Here is a 23,453-nt window from a genome sequence, read left to right on the forward strand (position 1 = left end):
AACGTGGACGATTAAACAAACTATATGGAGGGGGCCGTTTTCTGGTTGTGCAGCCCTTATTAGGCACCCTCGGTGGTAAGTGAGCATGGGAAGCTCTCCCGCCGATGGAGCAATTTAGTTCATTTTTGTACCGTTTATCGTCGTGAGGAGCAGCGCCACAGAAGCGTTATGCATGCCTAACCATCACGCAACGTTGTGGACTTTCGCAGATAGATCCTACCTATCCCTGGCCGAAGACAGAGATCTGGTCGTCTCTGGCGCAGAAGTCTTTCTTTCTTTTACCTGCAGTCCATAATTGCACACATGTCGGCATGATATACTATAAAGCCGTACATTTGTAACTCGCGGACGAAACAATTCACAGAGGCACCTTATCACACTGAGTTGTCTGTGATAGCATTAGCAGCTTTTGATCCCTTTATCGGAATTGTCATCAATTCCGGTCTGGTGACGTCACTACTCTCCAGCCAGTGGGGGAATTTTATGACCGACGACACATTTTTTTCCCCGATGAGGCTTATAATGCTATCGCATTTAAACGCTGCACACCGGTGCAGTCCTAACGGTGGTAATGAGTCCCAGCTAGTGCCTCGTCAATAATTATTGAGTGCCACGAAACAAAGCTCTTTATATTGTCCGCGATCTATGGCAATTATGGACTACGACGACCTTTCAGCGCCATTATGGCTGCTGCCATGTTGCTATATTCTTTGTGGCCACAAGCTTGACCACTAGAGAGCTCATTCCAGTGTCACGTCAGCATACTCGTCTGTCGTCCACGCCGTCGCCCTCATACGAAATCGTGACCCTATTCCCATTTACTTGCTACACAGAAAACCTCAAATATCGCGCACATGTACTCACATGACTATACATAGCGCATGCTTTTCTGAGCAGGCAAACTGCTTCTTTATTCACACTACTGCACATTAAAGGTGCACTGAAGAGGAATCTGAACTCGTCTTTTTGCCGCGGGAACTCGATCTACACGTTCCTAGCATTCTTAGAAACTGCGACTTATTGCCCTGTCTGGCCGATTTCTCTAATTAAATCGAATTAACGCCCGGCTCCCGCCTTTTTTTTTTTTAATTCTGCCTCGTACGGTGGGCGGAGTCGACCAACGCGTGGAGTGCCCTTCAGCCAGCTCCGTGGAGGCTTTGCTTTCGCTTCATTTTGTTTTTTAGGTTTCCGTGAATAGTTTCATTTGCAGATAATATAACCGCAAAATAAGCCCGCAGAAATAAAAATACGCGCGGACTATTTGCTTCTACGGACTACTACGTATTACTCCGCCGATGGCAGAGCGGCAAGCCGCCACGGGACTGGGTGAAAGGCACTCCCAGCGTTGGTCGACTCCACCCACCGTACGAGGCAGAATTAAAAAAAAAAAGGCGGGAGCCGGACGTTAATTCGATTTAATTAGGGAAATCGGCCACACAGGGCAATAAATCGAGGTTTCTAAGAATGCTCGGAACGTGTAGACTGAGTTCCCGCGGCAAAAAGAAGAGTTCAGATTCCTCTTCAGTGCACCTGTAATAGATTTACACATAAATTCGCTTCGGGATGATCTCAAATGAAGGCGCGCTCTCCTCCAGACAGCAGGCACACTTTAATACGCTCACGAACGGTTTTCCTGAAGCCGAAATGCCACGTTGCTCCAGAACCAGCTTCTGACCAAAGGATCACGCATTCGGCGCCAGGGAAGCTGCAGCTCTTCGCGCCCTCTTCGCAGCCGGAAAGCGGCGGGTACACCGGCGTCCCTGAAGGCGGCCAGCTGCATTGTGGCTTCGTTGCAGAAGGGCACGGCCCGGCGCCTCCAGCCCAGTGCCCCTTCGAGGCCCGTTCACTGTGTGTGGCAGGAGGCAATGAAGAGGCGCTCGGTCTCGGCGCGTTCTCCTCCCAACAGGCGCATGGCCGACAGTGTCACAAGCAGGGTCTCGCGGTCTTGCCAGCTCTCTGGGAAGAGGGCGGAGGAGTCGTGGTCCAGGAGCCGCCGGGTGGCCTGCCCTCCGAGGCCGGCGAAGTTGACGGCCAAGGGGAGGTCCTCGTGGTAGAAAGGGAAGAGCCACGAGTGCGGCTCCAGCAGCAACGGCGCGTCGGGGTCTCGCCGCTCCATGGAGCGAGCCTCGTTGAGCGCTAGCCAGGTGGAGCAGAAGCTGGCGTTTGCATCGACCGACGAGACGTCCTCCGACACGTTCCGGTGCAGGTGTATCACTGCGATGGGACAGGAATATGGTATTGGGAGTCGTGAAAGTAGTAAAAAAGTTGAAGGACGCTCATGTAATGTGACAAGAGTAGCAGCGTCAGCTGTGTGCGCAAGTTGATGATGTAATTGTATGCGTACGACGGCCACGTGATATGGCCCTGGGTGTTTGCGCGGATGACTGCAAGTCACACGAGTGCGAGACGATTACTTCCAGAGCATCTGTGCGGTTTGCTCGGCAGCGGCCATGAGAAGAGCAAGCTGGCGTCAGACGGGGACAAGCTATCGCGTTCAGCGGGAGTTAACTACACTTTGAGGCCAAGCAATATATAAAAAAAAAATATCTGGCTGTCCCTCTTTTAAAGATGATGATGAAAACTCGAAATCTGGACCCCTCTCTCCTGAACACATGGGTTGAGACTGCATTCTTAGCGTTCAGTAGGTCAACGCGGCAGACTTTTCGGGCATGGCGTACCACGGCACCGTCGGAGACGTTGTTCACCCAGGAGGAGCTATCATAAGCAGTCGTTGCTTGCATAATATTTAGCTACCGCCAGTGCTCCACATCCACCGAAACAGGCTCATCACCTGGATTTATCGTAGTATTTTACATGCGACGAGTGTAGAAAATACCCTCGGAGTTGTCTCTTATGAAAATTTCTGTATCTTATTTGTATCACCCTTATGTGGTTTTTACTGCGTTACTATCAATTCTGAAATATCGATCCAGCTCTAAATTTTTTAGAGTCGTTATCTAGAATAGCTCAAAAGCAAGATGAATACCTCCCGACGGGACAAGGCGTGGAGGCCTAGCGCGCTGCCGCACGCTCCTCACGGCTTCGACACTGCCTCCGTCGTGGTGCTGCATGAGCAGGAGGTCGTGCCAGGCGGGCCCCACCAAGTGCTGCACCTGTCATCAGTGGCGGTCCTAAAGGGGGGGGGGGGGGGCGGAGGGGGGGGCGCCCTCCCCCACCCACCTTCCTCCCCAAAAAGCCTTTGCACATTTTCCTTGCAAATATTGCTGTAATTCTTCTGAAACAGATCTGTTCCCCCTAGATGTTCCACCTCCTGTTTCAGCAAATATGCAAAAAGTTGCTATTATTCCATACATTCATGGTTTGTCTCATCGCTTGAAAAAGATTGGACAACGGGCCAATGTCAAAGTAATTTTTTCAGCTCCTGAAAAGCTGCAGAAACTCTGCAAGTTGACATGACCTGGCCCTGCGAAAAAGAGTGGGTGTACCACGAAGCATGGAACAAAGTTCGTTGAATGTATGGAATCAATTGTGTACAGCATACCATTGACATGCGGAAAGAAATATATAGGTCAGAGTGGAAGCTTGTGCCTGAACAAACGTCTTCGCGAGCATCGCTACAATGTAAAAGAAAAAAGAGGGGTTTTTCTTGATGTCCACTGTAGAAACTGTGAAGATTGTGTACCTTTCTATGAATTATGCAATGTCATCGCCAAGAACCCTAGCAAACTTGCCCGTGAAGTTATTGAAGCAGAAGCCATAGATAGCCTAGGTGACTTGTGCATCGCGAAACCGTCTGTTGGATTATCTCGTAAAGAACTACATTATCTGAGAAACTATTGAAAATTTTGTCCTGCGCCTGTGCAATGCATCGCCACGTCGTATATATTCACCGCCCTGCGGTTCACAATAAACTGTTGGAAGTTAGCCCTCGTCTGTGTCCTTTCTTGTCCTTGTTCTGTTCCTGCGCTATTTTTGTTGACGTTTTCCAGAACGTCCGTTTTTGGGCTCTCGTAGGGTATGATGTGATTTTTGACGTAGAATGGAGAGCTTTGACGTCCGTGATGCGTCAAGTAATCCCCTACTTCGTACGTTCACCTTGTTAGCTGCAGCCTTATTTCACACAATTCTACGTTCTACAGGTTTATTTATTTATTTTAGTACCTCAAACACCCCAAACACGGGGCATTACATGAGGGTTGGGTTGTACAGAGATATTAAAAAAAAACGAACGTATTCTGTACAATGCCAATATCAAGGTTCAAAATATAAATGAAACAGGCAAACAGCTCAGAAAATCAAAATGCAAAACGCTCAAATGCTTTCGAATGCAAAAGAAAAAAACAAGACAAGAATAAAAGACAGGAAGAAACGCTAAACGGTGGGTAAGAATTCAATAACAGATTAGAGAACAGTGAAAACCGCATAGTAAAACAAAGTGCAATAGGACAACGTGAGAGGGTAAAGGTACACGAAAACCTAAAATGTGTCTAAAAATGTAAGCTTATCTTTAAATGCAAGTGTGTCTTCTATTACTACAGTCGCATTGGGAAGCCCGTTCCAGTCTTTTGCTTTTCGGACGAAGAAAGGCTGCGCAAATGTTTGTGTTTTTCGGCTGTCGACTATTTTTGTGACGAGCTGAAAACGGGGAGTGTTTTGTGACGTAGATGCTTAACGGAAATTAATCGTAGAAACGATGAAAAAGGACTAAACTTGCTATTTTTCGACGGTGCTTTAATAATGGCCAACTAAATCCGTTCTTCAGATCGGTTACACTTGTGCAGGATGAATAATCGGAATGAACAAATCTAATTGCGTGAGTTTGATAGTTTCTATGCTCTCAGAAAGGTATTCCTCATGTAGGTTCCAAATAGCGGCTGCATATTATAATTTTGGGCGCACTAATGAGGTGTAGGCTAGTAATTTTATATGTGCTGGGGCAAACGCTTTGAGCGTTGAAGATAGCCAAGGGATCGACTGGATGCTGTAGTGATGTGGTTGATGTGCGTTGACCACGTAACATCGTCAGACAGGTTTAATCCAAGATATTTGTATGCTTTAGTAGCATGCAAACGAGAACCGCAGATAAAGTAGCTATGTGATATTAAGTTGGAGCGTCTATGGAAATGCATGACGTTACATTTAGCAATGTTTAAACACATTTGCCATTTTTCACACCAGTTTTCTACTGCTGGCAAGTTACGTTTTAAGCTAATACTGTCTTACAGCAGTGTTAGTTATACAACAGGTTGGTAGTTGTACGAGTTCACTTCGTACGTGACTGTCGAGGTATCGTGATCCTGCCGTGCCCTCACAGTTCCTTTTGCGCTTCATGGCTGGCACTATCATTGAATTTAAAATATTGTGAGATAAATATATCTATTCTGTTTGTGCGTTTTATGGGAGTTTAACGTCCCAACGCGACTCAAGCTATGAGGGACGCCGTAACGAAAGTCTCCGAAAATGACCGCCTGGGGTTTTTTAACGCACTGACATCGCACAGTACGCGGGCCGCTAGAATTTTTCCTCGATCGTAATTCGACCGCCGCGTAAATATATGTGAATAATATAAGTTAATGGTTACGTGAGCTATATTCGTACATAAATCATAAATACATATGCATTACATATGAATATTATTCACGTAACCGTTAGCATTCAAAGCACGAGTTATAGTATAACATCTTATCGTTCGCCAATGATTTTTAAACAACAAAGTGCCCGAAAATTGCTCTGCAAATAGAGTGCAAATAAAAAATCGTTGTTTCTGTTTTTTTTTTTGGTATACGGAAGTCTTTCCGCCCCCCCCTAGAACCAATCGCTGGGACCGCCACTGCCTGTCATGCATGGTAAGGATCAGGCAGACGGCAGTCACGCATTATACCTCATTTGAGGCTGCGCCTCCCCGTGACTTACTGTGCAATTCACCAAAGTTAATTTCTTTACGAGGAATATACAGAGCAGGCCTGTATACAGTAGTTTTCACAGACATCACAGTCAGAGTGTCTGGAATAGACGAGCGCCATTACGAGGCACTAGCTGGGACTCATTACCATCGTTACGGCTGCACCGGTGTGCAGCGTTTAAATGCGATAGCATTATAGGCCTCATCGAGGAGAAAAATGTGTCGTCGGTCATAAAATTCGTCCACTGGCTGGAGAGTAGTGACGTCACCAGACCGGAAATGATGACACTTCCGATAAAGGGATCAAAAGCTTCTAATGCTGCCTCTGTGAATTGTTTCGTCCGTGAGTTACAAACGTACGGCTTTATTGTATATCATGCCGACATGTGTGCAATTATGGACTGCAGGTAAAGCTAAGAAAGACTTCTGTGCCAGAGACGACCAGATCTCTGTCTTCGGCCAGGGATAGGTAGGATCTATCTGCGAAAGTCCACAACGTTGCGTGATGGTTAGGCATGCATAACGCTTCTGTGGCGCTGCTCCTCATGACGTTAAACTGTACAAAAATGAACTAAATTGCTCCATCGGCGCGAGAGCTACCCATGGTCGCTTACCACCGAGGGTGCCTAATAAGGGTTGCAGAACTAGAAAACGGCCCCCTCCCTATAGTTCGGTTCCTCGTCCACGTTGCTGTCTTTCATCATTATTCCTGTCATTTCTGCGTCCTGGGGAAAGCTATATGCACGGTGGTCGTGTAAATGTGCTTATTACGAGCAGCAAGTCTACCTGTTTTTTTTTCCGAACTTCCCGCTTTTGCTGCTGGCCCAAATGAAGACACCGCCTTGAAGCATTAGCGCCATGTTGAGCACAGATTTCTGCTCACCTGCGAGAGGCAACGTGGCGTCCTCCAGCCGTCGGCAGCGCCGTGCGGCTCCTCAAGACTCGTCGCAACCACCCAGCCGAATAATTCTTATATTCTTTCTCATATTTATCAATGATCTCCCATCCGGCATATCTTCGTCCATTCGTCTCTTCGCGGACGACTGTGTGTTATATCGTCGCATTTCCTCGCACGATGTCCAGGTTATGCTACAAAATGACTTACAAATTGGTGTTCCGAATAGTTGATGGAGCTTAACATCACGAAGTGCAAACTTACGCAGATTTCACGCAAGCATTCTAATATTACATATCCTTATTCTCTTCAGTCAACTATCCTTTCACAGGTTGAATCATACAAGTACTCAGGTGTCACAATCAGCAGCAAACTGACATGGGATAAACACATCACTCAACTCGTTGCTGATACATAAAAAACACGGGGCTTTTTAGAAGGTCACTTTCATTGTCTCCACAATCAATACGTAAGCTTGCATACGAGACTCATTTGCACTGAACTTGAGTACGCGTCAGCAATTTGGTCTGCTCACCAAGCTTACATAACACCATTGAATTCATCCAGAATCGTCTGGCACGCTTTATTACTTCAGATGATGATTTTCAGCACAGCATTACTGCTATCAAGTCATCCATCGCTATCAGCCCACTAGCTCTTAGACGCAAAGTTTCGCGCTTATGTTTATTGCACAAATTATATCACAACTTTCCTAACCTACACGAGTCCCTTCTAGTCCCTCCTGTGTGCACGCCATCCCGTTTATTCAACTCCATGAGCATTCAACGTTTGCACAGATCAACTAATGCCTTTAACAAATCTTTTTTTGCCAGCTGCTATTCAAGACTGGAATTGGCTTCCAGAATCTGTTGTCAATGAAATCGATCCAGTAAATTTTAAAGAACGTCTGATGTCTTATCTTGCTGTATAAATTGTTTCATTTCAGTTTCGTGACATTATTTCTATTTATGCTCTTGTTGTGTGTGTTTTTTTTATTGGGTCCTTTTTTTCTCCCCACCAATGTATGTCATGTTGACTGTACTACTCCCCCCCCCCCCCCCCCCCCCGCCCTTATGGAATATCCCCCCAGGGGCCTTTAAGGGTAAGGGTCAAATAATTGCTGAATTCGACGACGCGGAGCCCCACGCTGAGCGCCAGGTGCGTCTCCGTCTCGGAGTCCAGCCCGATCAGGTACAGGCTTGTCTGAAGCACGTCGCGGTCGAACAGCTGAACGGTGTCTCGTCCTCTGAGAGCACTGCCTTCAGGTAGCACAAGGCTCCGCTCGAACACGTCGAGCCAAGATTTGCCTGCACCCAGCGGTGCGTGGAGCGACAGGTTTCCCACCGAGGTTACGACGGGTGGCTTCCACTGCTGTACCGTGGCGCCCATCAGATGAGTGATCAGATTGTCCATGGCCTTGATAAGAAGGATCAGGCTGGCGTTGCTACTATGGCTGGGCTTTCCGAAAAGCTCCAAGGCCTTCGTCATCCAAAGATCGTAGCCGGTGCCCTGCCTCATATGCTGCTCGTCGATCCATTGAAGAAGCTCAGGACTCTGTCGGAATTGGACGATGAGCCGCTCGTTGTCGCCAGCCGTGACATCCACCCGGAACCGAAGGTGCAAGTTCCAGTTTGCCGACAGGTCTAAGAGCACTTCGAGCAATGGGCGGGTTGGTGTGCGGGGCCAGGGCAAGCCTCGCTCCCACAGAAACTGCAGCAGCTGCTCCAGACCGTCGTCGCGAAGGTCTCGCCGCAAGCACGCGCGAACGAGGGCGCCCACTTGGTCGCCTTCCTGGTTGGAGAACGCTGAGGCGAGCGCCTGCGCTTTGGCGTCGAATGCAGCTCGCGAGCGCACCGAACCGCCCTGCTGTGGCCAACGGCCGCACACGAAGCCGCACAGGTCTTCGCACGGCTGTTGTTTCAAGTCGAGCGAGTCGCTGAGCTCGAGGGCGTAGCGCTGGCAGGCGGCCGACTTGCAGCGCGTGGTGTACAGCGCGGACAGCAAGTCGCGCCCTTCACGGCCTGCCCGCCTGAGGCCACTTGGCGCTGACGAGCCGCGCACTACGGCGGTGGTGACGGCCGCCACGAAGAGTGCCGCAGCCTCCACGGTGCAGCAGCCGCAGCAGGCCCCCAAGCGCCGGGTGATGACCGGGCTTCGGCGAAGCAGGACCTTCCACAGCACCTGTCATGATTGTCGCGGCCAGAGAACGCTTAGAGCCAACACATGTGCGTGTCTCGTCTGACAGCCGAGCGCGTCGATTGGGGCACCTGTATTTTTAGGCGGCTAGCTGGCCATCTGGCGCGAAACGTCTTTCATAGCGGTGCCCCCCCCCCCCCCCCCCCCCCATGGAAATGCTGCAACTGGTAGTACTCTATTTTCAGGACATGCGAGACTTCCTACGTTGTCAGCAAGGCCGGCGCTGTATTAACTCGCAACCGAAATGTCTCCCGTTCACCTGCTGACCGAAAAGAGCTTGAGTCATCAAGGTAGAAGAGGGCAAATACGGGCTGGTTGGTACATATTTTACGAATTGGAAAAACAGTGCAATCAAAGACGAGACACAAGACACAAGAGAAGGACAAAACACCAGCGCTGTCCTTTGTCCTTCTCTTGTGTCTCGTCTTTGAGTGCGCTGTTTTTCCAATTCGTAAAACATCAAGGTAGGCCGATCATGCGCTATGTGTCACTTCTTAATCCTGGAAAAAGCTGAACGGCCATCAGGACCGTCCAGCGTGGATTGTTTTGCGTCGTCAATACTACAACCCTCTCAAGCGTGACAGGAATTGTATCTCCTTTCACCGCTCCAGAACTTGGCAATTCGTTCGGCGGTATATCGCGAGCCTATTTGATTTCACGGGGGTTTGAGTGTCATCGACTACGCGGCATCTCCACAAGGTAATGCTGATAACAAGCTTGGATAAGATAGGAAACGACTGTTATACGGGAGGAATGAACTCGGGGAGCATGTGGAAGAGCGGTGTCTACCTGGCGACCTTCGGAGGAAGCGGGCGACGGAACCGAGCCATCGTTGTCCACCCAGCTGTGATCATCCTTCGCCATGTTGTTCGCCATCTTCTTCTTCTTCTTCTTCTTCTTCTTCTTCTTCTTCTCCACATGAAAATGGCACATACCCACGCGGGGGGATTGGCCAAGGTACGGTGGTGAATGCCAAGGAGGTATATGCGCAGGGGCAAAAAAATCTAAGTAGATAGTAGAATGATTGAAATGAGAAAATATTGTGAGGCGGGAGACAGAGCGCAGGATGGAGCGAGCTTTAATGGCACCCGTAAGTATGGCGACCAACCCTTCGAAGAAGAAGATGATCGATGATGATGGATATGTACAGATGAAGACGAAGGTCGCATGTTGTGCTTTGAGCGATGATGATGGATATGTACAGATGAAGACGAAGGTCGCATGTTGTGCTTACACTTTCTCCCCTCGCGTACGAAAGCGACCGGCCCGGGCGCAGATTAGAGCACAGTAGGGCGACGGGCAAAGGGTTTGAGGCGGGAAACATGAACAATCTCGGCACCTCGGCAACGACGATCATTAACAGGATGAACAGGGGCAACGCGATAGTTCACCGGGGACGTTTGTTCGAGTACAGTATACGGACCAATATAACGGCTCAAAAATTTTTCACACAATCCCGGGGTACGCACTGGAGTCCACAGCAGTACCTCATCACCAGGGTGAAAAAATATGGCACGGTGGGAGAGATCATAGGTGTTTTTCCGGGAGGCTTGGGAGGCGTCGGTATTCAGGCGGGCAATGGCACGGCAGTAGGTAAGACGAGAAGTAAACTGTTCGTGAGAGAGTCTGGAAGAGGTTGAGGGGGCGGAGAAGAAAGACGCTTCGAGGGTGAAGGTAGGCTGACGTCCATACACAAGGAAGAATGGGGAGAAGTTGGTGGTTCTTTGCACGGCACTATTGTATGCAAAGGTAACGAAGGGAAGCATGGTGTCCCAGTTGGTGTGGTCGGGCTGGATGTAGGTGGCTAGCATATCGGACAGCGTGCGATGAAAGCGCTCTGTGAGCCCATTGGTCTGAGGGTGATAAGCTGAAGAGGTTTTGTGCACGGTTCTGGAGGCGTGAAGAACTTCGGCAAGGATGCTGGAGAGGAAGGACTTGCCGCGGTCACTAATAAGGACACGAGGAGCTCCATGGCGCAGAAGGATGGCGTTCAGGAAGAAGTGGGCGATCTCTGAAGCAGAGCCGGAAGGAACAGGGGCCGTTTCAGCGTATCTAGTAAAGTGGTCGATGGCAGTGACGATCCAACGGTTGCCCGTTGGTGTTAATGGTAAGGGACCGTAGAGGTCAATCCCAACGACTTCAAAAGGGGAGAAAGGACAGGGGAGAGGCTGTAGAAGGCCCGCAGGGGCAGACGTGCTCCGTTTACGACGTTGGCAAGAGATGCAAGACGCAATATATTTTCCAACAGCGGTTGAGAGGCCAGGCCAAAAGAAACGGCGCTTGATGCGGTCATAAGTTTTCTGAAAGCCTAAGTGGCCAGCCGGGGGGTCATCATGAAAGGCCTGCAAAACTTCTCGGCGAAGAGAACGGGGTACGACAGGCACCCAGGAATCACCGAAGGGGCTGTAATTGTGCCAAAGAAGGATGTTGTCGACTAGCTTGAAAGAGTTAAGTTGGCGACGTAGGCGGGCATTCGGTAGCCGCGTAGCACCGCTCAGACGGTCGATAAGAGTCCGGCAGTAAGGGTCGGCCCGCTGCGCTGAGGCGAGATCGCCAAGACTGGGAGCTGGCATCAAGTCAATGGGTGCGGCGGTCAAGGTTGAAATAGCCGTCGAAGAGGTAGTTAGGCAGTTTGAGGATGCGGAGGACACGGGTTGCGGATGCGGTGGTTGGGTTTGGGCGAGGGGACAACGAGATAGCGCATCGGCGTCCTGGTGTTTCTTGCCCGATTTATAGGTGACGGTAAAGTCATATTCCTGGAGACGGAGAATCCAGCGGCCGAGGCGGCCGGACAAGTTTTTCTGCGAGGACAACCAGCACAGGGCATGATGGTCAGTGACAACTGTGAACTGGCGGCCGTACAAATAAGGGCGAAATTTCTGAATGGCCCAGACAACAGCGAGGCACTCTTGCTCAGTTATCGTGTAGTTCTGCTCCGCTGCAGTCAGTGTACGACTGGCGTAGGCGATGACTTGCTCGCACGAAGAGTGCTGCCGCTGCAGAAGAACTGCACCAATGCCGTGTCCACTGGCGTCCGTGTGTAAAATCGTTGGAGCATTGTCGTCGAAATGTGCCAGTATCGGATCAGATGTGAGAGCCTTCTTTAAGGTAGTAAAAGCGACCTCACAGGTCTCAGACCAAACAAACGGCTGGTCAGCGCAGAGGAGCTTATGCAAAGGGGCCGCAATAGAGGCAAAGTTGCGTATGAAGCGCCGGAAGTATGACGCTAGCCCCAGAAAACTGCGCAGGTCTTTGACGCGCGATGGGCGAGGAAAATGCAAAACTGCAGCCACTTTGTCGGGATCAGGCTTTACACCCTTCTGGCTAACGACGTGACCGAGTACCTTGATAGAAGTGGAAGCAAAGCAACATTTCTTGGTGTTTAACTGTAGGCCGGCCTCAGAAAGTGCGCTTAATACTTCATCGAGACGAACAAGGTGTTCAGAAAAAGTCGAAGAAAAAATGACTATGTCGTCGAGGTAGCATAGGCACGTTTTCCACTTCAGGCCTCGGAGAACGGTGTCGATCATGCGCTCGAACGTGGCCGGAGCATTGCATAGGCCGAACGGCATAACGTTGAATTCGTATAATCCGTCGGGAGTGGCGAAAGCAGTTTTTTCCTTGTCGGCCTCATGCATTGGTATTTGCCAGTATCCGGATCTTAGGTCGAGACTGGAGGAAAATTGTGCACCTTGGAGACAGTCGAGGGCGTCATCAATCCGAGGCAGCGGATAAACATCTTTTCTAGTGATCTTGTTAAGGGCGCGATAGTCAACACAAAAGCGTACTGAGCCATCCTTCTTTTGAACCAGCACAACAGGCGAAGACCAAGGACTCGAAGAAGGGCGTATGATGTGGCGCTTGAGCATGTCGGCTACGTTATCTTGAATAACCTTGCGCTCACTAGAAGACACACGATACGGGCGACGGCGAATGATGCCCGAACCATCTGTGTAGATGCGATGCTTAGCTGCGGTGGTTTGGCTCAAGGTTGTTGCCTGGGTATCGAAGGAAGCGGCATGCTTGGTCAAGACGGCAAACAATTCATCTTTTTGAGTCGGTGTGAGACCGGGGCTGATAGCAGCTGAAATAGATGCAGAGGCAGAGGCAGGGGTCGAAGGAGCGAAGCTTGATGGGGCAGAGGAAAGAACGGCCACAGGTTGAGTGGTATCCACAGAAGCGATGGCTGTGCCTTGACGCAGAAGAATGGGTTCCGGCGTAGTGTTGAAGGCAGTCAGTAGTGAAGACCCATTGGTGAAGCGGAGCAGGGACGCGACGAGAAAGATGCCCCTTGACAGAAGACGGGGGCTTGGTGTGACGAAAACGTCCCCAGCGTTGACGTGGGCAGAAGCAACAGAGAGGACATCTTCGCAGCCAGGGTAAAGTACATGATCAGCGGTGGTAACCAGATGATGAGAAGGCAGGACAGAAACGGCTGAAAGGTCGGATTCAGAAGCCTGTAGAGTAGGGGGACAGCAGGTAATTACAGCTTGCGCAGAGTGGAGGAAGTCCCAGCCGAGGATGAATTGTTAAAGTTTTACAATAAATAAACAAATTAGATATAGCAGGAATAAAACAAAATACGCTTTTGGACATGCGGTGGAATTTTATATGGAGTTAACAGAGTAAGCGACCAGTTGCAATGATGTAATCATGAAGGGAGCCGCAAATAGTGCTTAACGAGAATCCCGTGGCGCTCGCACCAAAAGAGAGCAGAACTGGCAGAGACAAAGGGAGTCCTAACCACGAAAGAGGGACCGCCAAATACTGTTTTCTTTTAAATGCGAACCGCCGGCAGGAGAGGAGAAAATGGTCTATTGTTTCAACTTCTCCGCATGTGTTACAAAGGTTTGTCGTAGCGAACCCGTGTGAAGGACTGTGTACGGGAGGCCTAGGCATGGACCAAAAGAACTCTCTCCATCGACTAACACCAGAGACACTGTGTCTGGCTCAAAATTATCGCCCCGTCCCGTCAGCGAAGGCGGTTGTGTGGAATGCAGCGGGCGCAACACAGAGACGTGCGAAATAGCCAGAGGGCTAAGGAGGAGAGGCCGCGCGGGGAGCCCTGCGCGACCACACGCATCCCTGCGGCCCGTTGTGCAGCGCGTCCCCAACTCCCCCCCCCCCCCCCCCCCCCCCTTTGGCGCAGAGACAGGCACGTTTGTGCGTTTGTGTGTGCACGCATGCGCGCCTGCAGACGGCCTTGTTGCGAGGTACGGTCTGTGGACTCGGAGAAGGCTAGGAGTTGGGTCTTTATTAAGGGAAGTTAACCAAAAAGAAAAGAGGGCCCCAGTTCCTTGGAAAGTACAGACTGGCTCCCCGAGCAGCTGCTCTCTTCTGCTGAAGCGAGGAGAAATGAGTCAACACACAACGCCTCCGAATCAACCTAATTTATTCTCACTCTGCCTGAAGGTGAAACTGGGAGTTCCGCTCACCGCTGTCTTCCGCTCTGAGCTGTCACACTCGTTTATCAATTTTAGCACAGACAAATCTTTCCTTTGCTCCTCGTACAGGCGGGTTTGCTCAATCACAGGAGGAACCTCGGTTAGCCCTGCGTCCGCCGCGCTGCTGAGCGCGTCTGAATGGCGATCGGTCTCCCTTGGCTCGCGAACTCCTTCTGCTTTGTCCGTGCATAGGCTCACTGCCGCTTCTGAACACCCTCGCTCGTGACGGCTCTCAGTAGATGTTTTATCTAACTGCTTGATACCTTCAGGGCTCCCCTCGCCTTCCTTCTTACGCTGCTCGGAGTGGTCCAAGCGCCCTGAAATGTGCCCGTGCGATATCTGACGCAGACGACAAAAACGTGAGATGTGCCCTAACCTGCCGCACGAGAAGCAGGCGATTGATTTGACGCGTCCATTCAATTCTCGCGCCTGCCCAGATGGAGGGCCCTCACGTATCCGAAGGACCTTTTCGAGCAGCTTCTCCAGCCGATCCAGACGTTCACGAAAATCACCCGTCTCCCCTCTGCTTTCTACAAGCCGGACAGTCGCGGTGCTCGTGCTCGTCACTTCCTCTAACTGCTCTTCTCTAGACGCTACCTCCACTGCCTCTTCGAATGTCTTGGGATTGTGTGATAGAGCAAATCTCCTTACCGGATCGCGGAGCCCATTCAGAAAAATAGAGGTCAGCTGCTCCCTAAGGATTTCGCGCCTCGCTTCTCTCTTCGACGTGTCATCGCCATCAACGTCCTCAAAAGCCTCTGTTCCGAGCCTACGAAGCCGGCTCGCGAATGAGCGCACATTCTCACCAATGTTCTGCTTTGCATTTATAAACTTCTCTAACTTCCTGCACGCCGGCTCAGTATCATATCGTTTCAGCGCGAACGCTTTAAACGATTTATACGAAGTCGCACCTGCCACCTCCTCATCCAACCATGCAAAGTCCAGAGCAGCCCCGACCATCTTACATCGCGCCATCCCGACTAACTGTTTCTCCTGCCATCCTCCCAGATTACCGACCTGCTCTAAAATTTTCAGAAAGTCCCTTATTTTGGGACCGTTATCACCCCCCGTGAATGATGGAATCACAGCTCCCAACAGCATCTCATTTGCTCCTATCACCCCTTCGAGAAGACTCGGTGATTCCTGCAGCGACATGTTGGCCCCTTTCTCCTCGGGTACGAGGGTTAAAGGTCTCGCACCAAAACTTCAGCAAGATCCCACCGTTGCCACCACTTGTGACGTTCCCGCCTGTCGGGGGTCAGTCACAATGCAACACAGTTGTTTGTTGCCATCTACGGGTTCTGCTGAAGCGAGGAGAAATGAGCCAACACACAACGCCTCCGAGTCAACCTAATTTATTTACACTGCCTGAAGGTGAAACTGGGAGTTCCGCTCACCGCTGTCTTGTATTAGGCGTCGCGGTGCAGTCCGGCCAACAGGTGCCTCGCTCTCGGCTGCTCTGGCAGGGTGGCGCTCAGGCTGGTGGCGGTCCCACGTTTCGGTGACTATGACGGGTGGTGGCGTCAGGCTTCTTGGGCGTCTCGGCTGGCGGTCAGTTTGCAACGGATGCCCTCGGGTCCGGCCTCACCGACTACAGACCAGTGCGATCTGCTTCTGTCCGTACACTTCGCCCGTCTCTGCCCGTTCTCTCCTTTTTCTCTCCTGTCTCCAACGCGTCTCACTGAGAACTCTCTTTCTTTCCTTCGGTGTCCTCCTCGCCTCCTCTGCTGGGAGCCCTCTTGGTGCTAACTTGCCGGCCTCCCTCGCCACCTCGAGCCATTAGTAAGGCCGTCGCGTTGCAAGACAATGCAGGCCAGAGGGCCCGCGAACTCCGGGAAACTCTTTTTGCCGCGAGCGTCCCGGCCTACCCTCTGCGCCGCAGGGTGCCGGCCTCTTCGCGAACGCGGGTCTCATGTTCAGCCGAAGACGCACTCCTCTCGAAGTTGACATATTTATGAGGGTCACGGCTGTCCTCTCTCTTCTCGCATCAGAACCCGGGGTGGTCTCTTCCAAGAACCGCGGCTTGGACACGCGACCACGGCATTCGAAAACTTGGCCGTCAACGGACAAAGAGATTCCTCCTCTAGCAGCGGAAGAGAGCAGCTGCTCGGGGAGCCAGTCTGTACTTTCCAAGGAACTGGGGCCCTCTTTTCTTTTTGGTTAACTTCCCTTAATAAAGACCCAACTCCTAGCCTTCTCCGAGTCCACAGACCGTACCTCGCAACAAGGCCGTCTGCAGGCGCGCATGCGTGCACACACAAACGCACAAACGTGCCTGTCTCTGCGCCAAAGGGGGGGGGGGGGGGGGAGTTGGGGACGCGCTGCACAACGGGCCGCAGGGATGCGTGTGGTCGCGCAGGGCTCCCCGCGCGGCCTCTCCTCCTTAGCCCTCTGGCTATTTCGCACGTCTCTGTGTTGCGCCCGCTGCATTCCACACAACCGCCTTCGCTGACGGGACGGGGCGATAATTTTGAGCCAGACACAGTGTCTCTGGTGTTAGTCGATGGAGAGTCTTTTGAAATCCTAAGTGTGATCCGCCTTCCATATCGTGGCATAACCTCACAACTTCACTCCTCATTAGCAAAGGGACAACTACTCGATCTGCGGTACCGTGCGCTTTGTCTCTGAAACGGAGTATACCAAAAGAGTCCAAATGATACAATCTTGACTTTTTTCCTTCTGAGCTGTCACACTCGTTTATCAATTTTAGCACAGACAAATCTTTCCTTTGCTCCTCGTACAGGCGGGTTTGCTCAATCACAGGAGGAACCTCGGTTAGCCCTGCGTCCGCCGCGCTGCTGAGCGCGTCTGAATGGCGATCGGTCTCCCTTGGCTCGCGAACTCCTTCTGCTTTGTCCGTGCATAGGCTCACTGCCGCTTCTGAACACCCTCGCTCGTGACGGCTCTCAGTAGATGTTTTATCTAACTGCTTGATACCTTCAGGGCTCCCCTCGCCTTCCTTCTTACGCTGCTCGGAGTGGTCCAAGCGCCCTGAAATGTGCCCGTGCGATATCTGACGCAGACGACAAAAACGTGAGATGTGCCCTAACCTGCCGCACGAGAAGCAGGCGATTGATTTGACGCGTCCATTCAATTCTCGCGCCTGCCCAGATGGAGGGCCCTCACGTATCCGAAGGACCTTTTCGAGCAGCTTCCCAGCCGATCCAGACGTTCACGAAAATCACCCGTCTCCCCTCTGCTTTCTACAAGCCGGACAGTCGCGGTGCTCGTGCTCGTCACTTCCTCTAACTGCTCTTCTCTAGACGCTACCTCCACTGCCTCTTCGAATGTCTTGGGATTGTGTGATAGAGCAAATCTCCTTACCGGATCGCGGAGCCCATTCAGAAAAATAGAGGTCAGCTGCTCCCTAAGGATTTCGCGCCTCGTTTCTCTCTTCGACGTGTCATCGCCATCAACGTCCTCAAAAGCCTCTGTTCCGAGCCTACGAAGCCGGCTCGCGAATGAGCGCACATTCTCACCAATGTTCTGCTTTGCATTTATAAACTTCTCTAACTTCCTGCACGCCGGCTCAGTATCATATCGTTTCAGCGCGAACGCTTTAAACGATTTATACGAAGTCGCACCTGCCACCTCCTCATCCAACCATGCAAAGTCCAGAGCAGCCCCGACCATCTTACATCGCGCCATCCCGACTAACTGTTTCTCCTGCCATCCTCCCAGATTACCGACCTGCTCTAAAATTTTCAGAAAGTCCCTTATTTTGGGACCGTTATCACCCCCCGTGAATGATGGAATCACAGCTCCCAACAGCATCTCATTTGCTCCTATCACCCCTTCGAGAAGACTCGGTGATTCCTGCAGCGACATGTTGGCCCCTTTCTCCTCGGGTACGAGGGTTAAAGGTCTCGCACCAAAACTTCAGCAAGATCCCACCGCTGCCACCACTTGTGACGTTCCCGCCTGTCGGGGGTCAGTCACAATGCAACACAGTTGTTTGTTGCCATCTACGGGTTCTGCTGAAGCGAGGAGAAATGAGTCAACACACAACGCCTCCGAATCAACCTAATTTATTCTCACTCTGCCTGAAGGTGAAACTGGGAGTTCCGCTCACCGCTGTCTTCCGCTCATCGCTGTCACCGCTGCCTCGCTCTCGGCTGCTCTGGCGGGGGTGGCGCTCAGCCTGGTGGCGGTCCCACGTTTCGGTGACTGTGACGGGTTGTGGCGTCAGGCTTCTTGGGCGTCTCAGCTGGCGGTACTCTGACGGGTTGTGGCGTCCGGCTTCTTGGGCTCGGAACAGAGGCTTTTGAGGACGTTGATGGCGATGACACGTCGAAGAGAGAAGCGAGGCGCGAAATCCTTAGGGAGCAGCTGACCTCTATTTTTCTGAATGGGCTCCGCGATCCGGTAAGGAGATTTGCTCTATCACACAATCCCAAGACATTCGAAGAGGCAGTGGAGGTAGCGTCTAGAGAAGAGCAGTTAGAGGAAGTGACGAGCACGAGCACCGCGACTGTCCGGCTTGTAGAAAGCAGAGGGGAGACGGGTGATTTTCGTGAACGTCTGGATCGGCTGGAGAAGCTGCTCGAAAAGGTCCTTCGGATACGTGAGGGCCCTCCATCTGGGCAGGCGCGAGAATTGAATGGACGCGTCAAATCAATCGCCTGCTTCTCGTGCGGCAGGTTAGGGCACATCTCACGTTTTTGTCGTCTGCGTCAGATATCGCACGGGCACATTTCAGGGCGCTTGGACCACTCCGAGCAGCGTAAGAAGGAAGGCGAGGGGAGCCCTGAAGGTATCAAGCAGTTAGATAAAACATCTACTGAGAGCCGTCACGAGCGAGGGTGTTCAGAAGCGGCAGTGAGCCTATGCACGGACAAAGCAGAAGGAGTTCGCGAGCCAAGGGAGACCGATCGCCATTCAGACGCGCTCAGCAGCGCGGCGGACGCAGGGCTAACCGAGGTTCCTCCTGTGATTGAGCAAACCCGCCTGTACGAGGAGCAAAGGAAAGATTTGTCTGTGCTAAAATTGATAAACGAGTGTGACAGCTCAGAAGGAAAAAAGTCAAGATTGTATCATTTGGACTCTTTTGGTATACTCCGTTTCAGAGACAAAGCGCACGGTACCGCAGATCGAGTAGTTGTCCCTTTGCTAATGAGGAATAAAGTTGTGAGGTTATGCCACGATATGGAAGGCGGATCACACTTAGGATTTCAAAAGACCCGCCGGGCGGTTAGCAAAGGCTATTTCTGGCACGGGCTGAGACAAGATGTTGCAGAACACTGCAGAAACTGCCAGTGGAGAAAAAAACCGAGGGTGAGCGAATTGCATGGACCACCTCCTGATCTTAGTGTGACTTAGGGGAAGTCTGGGAGTTGCCACGACCATTGAACTGTGCTCATGATTTCTGCGGTTGCGTGTTTTACATATAGAGGGCGGAGTTGTCCGCCGTGTGAAACTTACTCCTCTGCCTGGGGGGGACTGAGGGTCCGCCCACATTGTGCCGTGTTGTGAAACCAGTGCTTGTGCGCGACGACGATGTTTGGCAGCTTTGTCGTACTCGAAATATGACTGCTGCCATAAGATTGAGTTGCTAACTTTGCGACGTACTGTTGGTTGTGAAAGTGCGGTGATCACAAAATTTTCATAGAAAATTTCTTGATAAGAAGAGGGGGTTGTGAAGGACTGTGTACGGGAGGCCTAGGCATGGACCAAAAGAACTCTCTCCATCGACTAACACCAGAGACACTGTGTCTGGCTCAAAATTATCGCCCCGTCCCGTCAGCGAAGGCGGTTGTGTGGAATGCAGCGGGCGCAACACAGAGACGTGCGAAATAGCCAGAGGGCTAAGGAGGAGAGGCCGCGCGGGGAGCCCTGCGCGACCACACGCATCCCTGCGGCCCGTTGTGCAGCGCGTCCCCAACTCCCCCCCCCCCCCCCCCCCCCCTTTGGCGCAGAGACAGGCACGTTTGTGCGTTTGTGTGTGCACGCATGCGCGCCTGCAGACGGCCTTGTTGCGAGGTACGGTCTGTGGACTCGGAGAAGGCTAGGAGTTGGGTCTTTATTAAGGGAAGTTAACCAAAAAGAAAAGAGGGCCCCAGTTCCTTGGAAAGTACAGACTGGCTCCCCGAGCAGCTGCTCTCTTCCGCTGCTAGAGGAGGAATCTCTTTGTCCGTTGACGGCCAAGTTTTCGAATGCCGTGGTCGCGTGTCCAAGCCGCGGTTCTTGGAAGAGACCACCCCGGGTTCTGATGCGAGAAGAGAGAGGACAGCCGTGACCCTCATAAATATGTCAACTTCGAGAGGAGTGCGTCTTCGGCTGAACATGAGACCCGCGTTCGCGAAGAGGCCGGCACCCTGCGGCGCAGAGGGTAGGCCGGGACGCTCGCGGCAAAAAGAGTTTCCCGGAGTTCGCGGGCCCTCTGGCCTGCATTGTCTTGCGACGCGACGGCCTTACTAATGGCTCGAGGTGGCGAGGGAGGCCGGCAAGTTAGCACCAAGAGGGCTCCCAGCAGAGGAGGCGAGGAGGACACCGAAGGAAAGAAAGAGAGACCTCAGTGAGACGCGTTGGAGACAGGAGAGAAAAAGGAGAGAACGGGCAGAGACGGGCGAAGTGTACGGACAGAAGCAGATCGCGCTGGTCTGTAGTCGGTGAGGCCGGACCCGAGGGCATCCGTTGCAAACTGACCGCCAGCCGAGACGCCCAAGAAGCCTGACGCCACCACCCGTCATAGTCACCGAAACGTGGGACCGCCACCAGCCTGAGCGCCACCCTGCCAGAGCAGCCGAGAGCGAGGCACCTGTTGGCCGGACTGCACCGCGACGCCTAATACAAGACAGCGGTGAGCGGAACTCCCAGTTTCACCTTCAGGCAGTGTAAATAAATTAGGTTGACTCGGAGGCGTTGTGTGTTGGCTCATTTCTCCTCGCTTCAGCAGAACCCGTAGATGGCAACAAACAACTGTGTTGCATTGTGACTGACCCCCGACAGGCGGGAACGTCACACCCGCATCTGCACAAGTACAAGTTGAGGTGGGGGATTCTGCATCGCAAAAGTGTCATGGACACTTCATACCGCCTTGACTTGCATGATCGGACATTCCATGGAAACCTTAAATGTTGAAAGTCCACGGTATTCAGCAACGGCTCACCCAAGCTGGCTGATATATGTTGGAACCGCTGGAAACGGGAGGTCTCCAACAGTATGAGGTGATGTACGGGATAAATTACAGGAGCAGTGAGAGCTGACCTTGCCAATAAATCAGCCACCTCGTTGAAATAGATACCCGAATGACCAGGCACCCAGACAAAGCGGACCTCCCTTACTGTGCGCGGAACAAAAAACCTAAGAGAACGCATCAATAGAGAGGTGCCGGAAGATTGGAGAGAGACTAAAACTGAAATGCAGTCTGCAAGGATAAGTACCCGTGCTACATGGCTCGGAATTTTAAGAAGAGCCAAACCAAGAGCCAGAAACTCTGCAAACTCTTCTTGCTTCACTGCTTCTCCTCTTTTCACGCGTGCGCGTCCATGAAGGCAAGCTAAAAAATGGCAGTAGACTTTTCACCGTTGCTGTTGACGTTAATATTGAGTGTAGTACTGCTTCTGTATGTTAACTACCGTAAAAAAAAAACTGTGGCAAAGTGTAATGTTGAAAAAATTGGTTCGCCTAACTTAAGGTGTGCACATATACATATGCACACTTTAAATTTTCACTTTCTCTCTGTGCAGCTTTTCAGAAGTTTCTAGAGGTATACGGATCCTTTACTTAGCCCAAGTGCGTAGGATTTGCTCTAATCTGCACGTTTGTTTGGCTGATTGATGTGTTCTCCAGTCGGAGTCTGAGGCAAAACTGTTTATTGAGCGAAAGCGTACAAGCGAGGCAGACAGTCGGGATAGAGAGAGAGAGTGCAGAGTTCAGTGTCCGCGTGTAGCTTCGTACATGCATATGGTACGTGCCAGGACCGAAGAGCCGCGGAGACGCGGGGATGAGGTGTTGAGCGAAATACGATGCTCAGGCCAGACAGAAGGTACCATACGGGAAGCGGCACTTGGAGCGGCAGTAGTGTGATACACAATTGGAGCGGCAGCACCACGATACACAACACTCCTCCCCCCTTAGACGTAGTAGTCTCGGAGGTGAGAAGGAAACTTCCTCTCTCGGGCGGAGCGTCGAGGAACGGTGCCGGTCGCCGGAGGAATTCTGTCGGAGGTATCCGCGTTCTCTGAGTTGGAGCGGCTGTGCCCGGGTTCAGGTGAGTCGGCGTCTGGCTCGGCCGAAGTGCTAGCGGGTTGTTCGTCCTGGTCTTCTGACTCTGAATGCGGCTCAGGCATTTCGAGTTCAGGTGCACGGTGAGGAAGATCGGGTAGGTTATAGTCCCTCTTTCTAAGGTGGTCGACGTGCCTACGCCAGGACGTACCGTCCAGTAGTTCGACTTCATAGGACACTGGTCCTTTGCAGGAGCGGATGATCGCGGGAAGCCACCGAGACCCATGTGGCGAAAAATTCCTAGCAAAGACTGAGTCACCAGGCTCAAACTTGCGGGTTGGTGTAGCGCGGAGCCTCCGCGACAACTGGTCGCGTCGCAAGTTGCCTTCCTGAGAATCAGGGTGCAAGTAGTCTAGGGCGGACTTTAGCTGACGTGAGAACAGTAGCTCCGCCGGGCTTCTTCCTGTAGTCGTGCAGGGCAGCAAGTGCTGCTGGAAAAGGAAACGACTGAGCTGAAGTTCGATGTCGCCCCCTTTCAGTCGTTTAAGAGCTTTCTTCGTTTCCTGAACGAAGCGTTCGGCCTGTCCGTTAGAAGACGGATGGTAGGGTGCGACTAAAGCTTGACGAATGTTGTTCCTGGCGAGGAACTGCCGGAATTCAGCTGATGTGAATGCAGAACCGTTGTCAGATACGACGACGTCGGGTAGTCCGTGTGTGGCGAACAGCCGTCTGAGTTCTCGGAGAACAAGTGCAGCGGAAGTTGTCCTCACCACAACGACCTCTAGCCATTTTGAGAACGAATCCACGACGATCAGAAATATCTTGCCTTGGACTGGTCCAGCGAAGTCCACGTGCAGCCTAGACCACGGTCTCGTAGTCTGCTCCCAGG

General features: G+C 51.8%; 1 pseudogene; it reads right to left on the bottom strand.

The window, feature by feature from the left end:
• Positions 1 to 1,682: 1,682 nt before the first annotated feature.
• Positions 1,683 to 9,830, bottom strand: LOC149353683 (uncharacterized; annotated as a pseudogene).
• Between the last annotated feature and the right edge of the window lie 13,623 nt (positions 9,831 to 23,453).

This window comes from Amblyomma mixtum, chromosome 3 (genome assembly GCF_055824585.1).
Source record: "Amblyomma mixtum isolate Tamu chromosome 3, ASM5582458v1, whole genome shotgun sequence".
Classification (NCBI taxonomy): domain Eukaryota; kingdom Metazoa; phylum Arthropoda; class Arachnida; order Ixodida; family Ixodidae; genus Amblyomma; species Amblyomma mixtum.